The sequence below is a fragment of the Cryptomeria japonica genome, chromosome 9 (assembly GCF_030272615.1).
Source record: "Cryptomeria japonica chromosome 9, Sugi_1.0, whole genome shotgun sequence".
Taxonomy (NCBI): Eukaryota; Viridiplantae; Streptophyta; class Pinopsida; order Cupressales; family Cupressaceae; genus Cryptomeria; species Cryptomeria japonica.
The window spans coordinates 9,176,454-9,184,975 of record NC_081413.1 but is presented as its reverse complement, the minus strand read 5'-3'; positions in this window follow the sequence as shown (position 1 = coordinate 9,184,975).

Here is an 8,522-nt window from a genome sequence, read left to right as displayed (position 1 = left end):
TCTTATGCCAAGGGTAAAAATACTAGTAAAGATGTTTTGGTACCTATATTCTGGATGCTCTAACCATATGACAAGGAATGAGAAGTTGTTCTCAATAAAGGATGGAAGTTTCAAATCCAAGATCCAGCTTGGTGATGATAAATCATTGGAGGTTGCTGCCAAAGGAGCTATGTAGGTCCAAACAAAAGAAGGTATAAAGAGTATTCATGATTATACTCCACAATTGAAGCACAAATTGTTAAGTGTTGGACATCTATGTGAGAAAAATTATAAAGTAGTCTTTGAGAATAAGACATGTACTAGCTATGATAAGAATAAGGGTAATAGAGTGATTACTGTTGTTTCTATGAAAAGAAATAGGATGTTCCCCTTGAGGCTTGGTGAACATAACAACAGTTTGGCAAATATGGCTTATGAGGATTCAAGTTGGTTATGGCATCTCAGGTATGGGCATTTAAACTTTCATAGTTTGAAGTGTCTAGCCTCACATGCATTAGTTTATGGTTTGCCCAAGGTTGAGGAACACAAGGAGGTTTGTGAAGGTTGTGCTAAAGGAAAGCATGCAAGGGAAAAGTTTCCAAAGGGCAATGTATGGAGGGCCCATCACCCACTTCATCTTGTTCATTCAGATATATGTGGTCCTATGCAGACTAAGAGTTTTGGTAACTCATCATAATTCATCACTTTTGTTGATGATTACTCATGATATTGTTGGGTATATTTTTTGAAGGCCAAAGATGAAGCCTTGGATACATTCAAGAAGTTCAAAGCCCTCGAAGAAAATGAGAAAGGGTGCAAGATCAAATGTTTAATGATTGATCATGAAGGGGATTTTTGCTCAAAGGCTTTCCAGAGTTATTGTGATCTTAATGGCATCAAGAGGCAACTTACTACTACATACACACCTCAACAAAATGGAGAGGTTAAAAGGAAGAATCGTACTATGGTTGAAATGACAAGGTGCATGTTACAAACCAAGGTATTGAGCAATTCTTATTGGGGAGTTCCAGTTGCTACAACAGTGTACATCCTCAACTGTATCCCCACCAGTGCACTAGAAAAGATGACTTCTTATGAAGCTTGGTATGGAAAAAGGCCTAATGTTAATCATTTCAAATTTTTTGGTTGTTTGGCTTATGTGCATGTACCTGATTAGAATAGACAAAAGTTAGATGCAAAGAGTGAGTCATTTATTTTTATTGGATGTAGTGAGAAAAACAAGGCTTATAGATTGTATAATCCCCTCACTAACAAGCTTATTGTCTCAAGAGATATGATTTTTGATGAAGGGGGAGTTTATGGTCATCAATAAGGCCATGTTGAGAAGCCAAAATCAATTTTGAATGATGATATAATTCCTTATATTGATCATGACTAGCCAATTAATGTTTCTATATCTAGTGGTTTAACTCCACCAAGTAGCCCTTCATCAATTTCTTCAGTACCAAGTTCAAGTCTAGCTTCTTCTCCAAATTCTACAAAGAAGGTAAGGAGATTGAGTGATATCTACCAAAGGAGTGGAAATCAAGTACATGAAGAAAATCCAATAGGTGAGACAGTGAGTTTTGCTTTATTAGCCAAGGCTGATTTTGAACCATCATGTTTTGAAGATGCATGTTCTATTAAGGTTTGGGTGCAAATAGTGCAAGAAGAGATGGAGTCCATTCACAGGAATGACACCTGGGAATTAATAGAGCTCTCGCATGACAAGAAAAAGATTGGCACCAAATGGGTCTACAAGACCAAGTTTAATAGTGATGGGAGTGTTCAAAGACACAAGGCAAGATTAGTTGCTAAAGGCTTCATGTGAAATTAATTATGAAGAGACTTTTGGATCAATAGCAAGACAAGAGAGAATTAGAATGCTGATTTCATTAGCATCTCAGAAGAAGTGGAGCATACATCATATGGATGTGAAAAGTGCCTTCTTGAATGGGTACTTAGAAGAGGAAGTATATGTGGAGTAGCCACAAGGTTTTGAAATGGAAGGATAAGAGAATCATATCTATAGGTTGAAGAAAGCTTTCTATGGTCTCAAGCAAGAACCAAGAGCATAGTATGTCAAGATTGATGGATACTTCCAAGAGAATGGATTCTAGAGAAGTAAGAGTGATTCTACCCTTTACTACAAACAAGAAGGTACCGATATTCTCATCATAAGTTTGTATGTTGATGATCTTTTGTATATGGCTAGTAGTTCTAAGATGAAAGATGAATTCAAAGTTGCTATGATGAAATTATTTGAGATGAAAGATCTTGGTTTGATGAAATATTTTCTAGGAATGAAGGTTTATCAAAGTAAGGATGAGATTTTCATTTGTCAAGCAAAGTATGCACAAGATATGCTAAATAAATTTGATATGACTGATTGTAACCCTGCTTCTACTCCAAGTGCTCATGGAGTTGTGTTATGTAGAAATGATGGTGCTGATTTAGTTGATGAGACAACTTACAAAAGTATTGTGGGGAGCTTTATGTTTCTAACCCACACAAAGCCTTACATTGCATATTCAGTTTCACTTGTTTCAAGGTATATGAGAAATCCATCTAAAATACATATGAAGGTAGCCAAGAGGATTTTGAGGTATGTGAAAGGGAATTTAAATTTTGGTATTCATTACTACTCTTCTGAAAAGTTCAATCTTGTAGGCTTTAGTGATTCATATTGGGGAGGTAGTATGGATGACCGTAAATCTACATTTGGAAATTGTTTCTCTTTTGGTTCTAGATTAACTGCTTCAAGCTCAAAAAAAAAAGCAATGTTGCCCTCTCATCTACAGAAGCACAGTATGTTGCAATTACCTCAGCTCTCTGGCTCAGAAATGTTCTAGAAGAAATTGGAGAAAAATGAATTCAGCTTACAGTAATTTATTGTGACAATGTGATTGCCATCATGTTTGCTAAGAATCTAGTTCATCACAGTAGAACAAAGCATTTTGATATTAAATATCACTTTATACGATATTTGGTGCATAAGAAGGATGTTGAATTGAAGCATATCAACACCCAAGATCAGCTAGCAGATATATTCACTAAGGCGGTTGCAAAAGTTCAGTTTTTAGCACTACAAGATAATATTGTGAGCCCTCTTAGCATCAAGGGGGATTATGAAGATAGATTATGTTGTTCGTGCATGCAGCTCCATGCAGATCATGCATTACTATTCCTAGGATCCACCCTATAAAACATCCATGCACTGTAATTCACCATCGCAGACTGCCGCACAAGAAAGATATCCTCAGTTCTTTATTTAGGACCGTTAGTTATGAAATAATATCCTATGTTTAGTGTTGAAGTTTGTTTGAAATTAGCATGTGTTCTTTTAATTGATCAATGCAAGTAAAATAGGATATGCATCCTCTTTCTTAGGACAACTAACTCTAGTTCCACCGTAGCATTCCATTTAGTTTGTAATGCACAATATTTAATGCACTACAGTCTAAGTTTAGAGTTGTCTTAATAGATTTTCTTTGGTGTAAGTATTTGTAAGACTATAAACTCTTTAAATAACTAGCGTCTTTGTAATTCGTTTGTGTTGCAAAAATAAAACAGAGTGTGTGTAAACTTTGGGTTCAATTTGGATGTTTCTAATTGTATGGTTTGGCTATGAATTGTTTACTCTGACATAAATATTTATGTTTAATAGTTGTCTTTAAGAAGGGGCAATTTTAGATTCTACAATTCACTGGACATAGCTTGGGAGCTGCACAAGCAATTGTAAGTGCATATGCTATGAAACAAATTATAATGGAAGAAAATGCTAGAAAATCGATACCTGTCATAGTCTTTGCCTTTGCTTCTCCACCTGCAAAAAATCTAAAATTTTCCCAGCATCTGGAGGAGATTGGTGTTAAAGTGTTGCGGTTGGTAAATACACGGGACCTCATTCCCAAAGTTCCTGGAGTTTTTACGAACGAGAACATGGGATGGATCACCAGTTTCTGCCATCAATCTCCACCTTTGGCATTGATGGCAACACTTCAGAATTTGTCCTATCAGTTGCTTCAATATGTACTTTCTTCATTTCTTTCTTTTTTTCTAGTACTGGTCATTACTTCTTCTCTGAGTAATGAATATCTCCCCCTAGCATTGGCAATACTTTGTTTCCAACAAACCACTCTAACCACTTCTGGTAACCCTTTGCTTCAGCAGCTTCAACTCAACACTACCTACCAATACTCAAACACTATAATCATATCTTCCCCTTTGACAACAATGCCAAAGATCTATTTCAGTACACTTACAAGACTGCTCCCCCTAACCGAAGTAGTCCACACTTATCAATCTATTCTTAGAATTTTTTCATAAAGAAATCATACCAGATTGATGTCGAGCCCTTTTTTACTTACTTTAATGCAGGTAGGGGTATTACCCTTAGTTTACCTGTAAGGTATTCAAAGGTGTCCTTTTGTAGTGGCTTGGTGAAGATATTAGCCACCTGTTCTTTTGTTGGTATATACTCCAACCTCACTTCCTTGTCTTGAACCTGTTCCCTGAGGTAGTGGCATTTGATAGCTATATGCTTTATCTTGGAATGCATCACCGGATTACTAAATATGTCGATAGCACTGGTGTTGTCACAGTGAATCACCACAGGTTCATTCACCTTTTCTTGGATACCTTGCAATAATTGCTTGATCCATACTATCTGTGTATAGTTGATTGCAGCAATTTCGTTTCTTGTTTATCCATGACACAATCCTCTCTCCAAGAAAGAATGCACCTCCACTAGTGTTCTTTCTATCATCAATGTTCCCTGCCCAATCTGCATCGATGAAGACACTTAAATTAAAATCTGCCTTATGTGGATACTAGAGACCTTACTCATCAGTCCCCTTAAGGTATCTAAATATTCTCTTAACCGTCACCATATGAGTCTCTTTTGGATTTGCAACAAATCTAGCAACCAAGCCAACAACTTGTGCTATATCTGGTCTACTGTGTACTGCATTCTGCAACTTACTGATCATGGATCGGTAAAGTGTCTCATTCACTTCATGAGCCTCATTATTTTTGGAGAGCTTGCAACCTATAACCATTGGAGTTCCAACAGGTTTGCAATCTTCCATTCCAAAAGTCTTCAAAATCTCCCTTATGTACTTGGCCTGGCTAATGAATATACCATTCTTTAGCTGAGATACTTGCAGGCCAATGAAGAATTTTATTTCACCGAACATGGACATTTCAAACTCTTACTTCATTTTTTCTGCAAAACCTTTGCTCATCTCATCATCTCCTCCAAAGATAATGCTATCTACAAAAGTTGTGCAATCAGATGTTTTCCTTTTTCTCCGGTCTTCAGATACAAGTTACTATTGCCACTAGTTCTCATGAACCCTATGCTTAACAAATATGAGTGCAACCTCTCATACCAAGCTCTTGGTGCTTTTTTAATCCCATATAGACCCTTCTTCAGCCTACATACCACATCTCTTCCTTCTTCTGATACAAACCCTTTTGGTTGCCCTATGTACACTTCTTCCTCTAAAACACCAATCAAGAATGCCGATTTGACATCCATTTGGTAAACTTTGAACTTCTTGTAAGCAGCATAAGCAAGCAAGATTATGACCCCTTCCAGCCTAGCCACCGGTACAAAGGTTTCTCCATAATCGAAACCTTCTTCCTAAGAATAGTCTTTACAGACTAACCTTGCTTTGTTTCTTACTACTTGACCAGTTTCATCCATTTTGTTTCTAAACACCAATTTGGTGCCTATCACATTTTTGTTCTCTTGTTTGGGCACTAGAGTCCAAGTTTCATTTTTTGCAATTTTTTCCAGTTCCTCTCCCATGGCTTTGATCTAGTCTTCATCTTTTAGAGCCTCCTTTGTCAGTTTGGGATCAATTTTGGAGAGAAGATAGGTATTCTCTCTTTCTTTTCTTCTAGTCAATGCTCTTGCATCTTTGTCACCAATAATATTTTCAGCAGAGTGATTATTTTTGATATATCATGCTAGTACCGGTTCATTTCTTGGAGCTTCTTCTACCAGTTGTGCAAGTTCTACTTCACATGCTTCCTCATTTGCTGCTACAACAAGAATCTCTTCAACGCGTTCGACCGATATAGTGTACTCGAATTCTTGATAATCCTCTAGTTCACTCTTGCTATCCTATTCATTTTTCTCAGAGAACTCATCTACTCTGACATTGGCACTCTCCACAATCTTACCAGTCCTTTTGTTCAAACATCGATATGCTTTAATCTATGTGGAGTAACCTAAGAAGGTTCCTACATCACTCTTGGGATTGAACTTTCCAGAGTACTCATCACTCTTGATATAGCACCTACTTCCAAATACTTTAAAATAGCTCACATTGGGTGAGTATCCACACGATAATTCATAGGGAGTTTTATTTGCCCCTTTCTTCACATGTATACCATTCAAGGTATACACAACAGTGCTTAATGCTTCTCTCTAGAAGATATGTGGAGTATCCTTATGTATCATCAGAGTCCTCACACAATCAATTGGAGTTATGTTCCTTCTTTCAGCTACCCCATTCTGCTGAGGTATTCTGGGTCCAGACATCTATCTCATTATCCCTTGTTCTTCACAATAATTCATGAACTCTTCAGAGGTGATCTTTCCTCCTCTATCTGATCTCAAACATTTCAGATTCTTACCAGTTGCTCTCCCTACTCGAGCCTTGAAGAACTTAAACATGTGAAACGCTTCAGATTTTTCTCTTAAGAATACAACCCACATCATTCTTGAGAAGTCGCATATAAACAACATGAAATGTCAGTCATCATAGAGAATCTTGGTCCTCATAGGACCACAAAAGTCTGTATGAACTAGGTCCAACACATTTTTAGATGAATAAGATTTGTTGTTGAAACTAGACTCAGTCAACTTTCCTAGTTGGCATTCTTTACACATAGCATCTTTTAGGTTTCATAATATTAGGCATACCTCTAATAGACTTCATTTTACTAACTTTTGCTATGCTATCAAAGTTAACATGACATAGTCTTTTGTGCCACAACCAACTGTCTTCTATCTTTTTCATTAGACAACTACCTACAGTGGTGTCTAGGTGAAACATAATACCTCTAGATCGTTTACCAGTAGCAATCAAACTTCCTGATTTGTCATTTATTTTTCATATTCCTTCATTGAATTCTAACTGGTAACCCTTATTGTTAAGTTGTGCAACACTTAATAGACTATATTTTATCCCTTCTACCCAATAAATATCTTCACAATTTGTTTTATCATTTAGGGGTATAGATCCCTTTCATTTTATTGCACAAGGAGCATCATTGTCGAATCTCACCATTCCTCTATTACAGTCCTCCATGATGAGGAATTATTTTATGTCACTAGTCATGTGGTGAGTATAACCACTGCCAATTACCCAGTCTCCACACTGGTTTGAACTAGAGATTGATGCCATATCACTTTCCTCTACATGTTGTCTTTCTTTACCATTACAAATGCAATTCCATTTCCATCAGATCATTCTGAGTTTTCATCGATAACTCCTTCTTCTACAAGATATAACTCCTTCTTTCTCTTGTCTTTCTAGCTTCTAAAATTATCCTTCTTATCATTGTCAGGACATCTTGATGCAATATGACCTATTCTTTTGCAAGAGAAACACTTCAAGGGATGTTTACCTTTATACTTTCCTCTTCCTCTTGGCAGCCTTCTTGTTAATACAACTTCAATCTAATCTTATTCCTATTCTTCAGATAATAGGTTGTCACATTCATGAGAATAATTGGTTCTTGTAGTAGAACTGTTTCCAGTTTCTTTTCTTCTTCTTGTTGGTGCATGTATCATGGAAGCTTTGAAGGCAGAATCAATCTTTGGTACATTGTTATCATAGTTTCTCAGTTTAAAGGCAATTAACTTACCGATCAGTGAGTGAAGTGAAACACCAACTGTTCCCAAGGATCTGAGCTCCTGAATTGCAGAAAACCTTATAGCATGTTGTGGTAGCAAGGATCTCACGATTTTGCTAACCACATCATCTTCTTCAAGCTTTCCTCCAACACTTCTAATGGAATTTACTACATCCTTTATCCTTTTGCTATATTTTTCAATATTTTTTCTTTCTTGCATCCTCATCGCATCAAATTTGCCTCTCAAGCTATCCACCTTAGCCTTCTAAACATGAGGATCTCCTCCATAAATAATCTCTAGCTTATTCCACATCTCATAGGCTGTTTTCATATATTTAACCTCAGCATACTCATTATCAGATAAAGTGCTAGCAATCAGATCCATAGTTGCAGTGTTGTCTTGCCTTTCTTTGATATGAGCTATAGTGAAAACCCTTGTAGGTTCATTGTAGTCTATGATTAGATGATTTTATTATTGATCTCCTAGGGTTCTTAGGTAGAGTTTCCTTCTACCACACTATAAGGTGTAATTCTTAATAGAGAACTTAGGACCCTCCTTCTACATCATCTTGGATCTTTCCTTAAGCTGTTAAACTCTTTTGAATATAAGGACGAAGGCTCTAATACCAATTTTTAGTCTCACCCGGTGGTGAGAGGGGAGGTTTGAATCA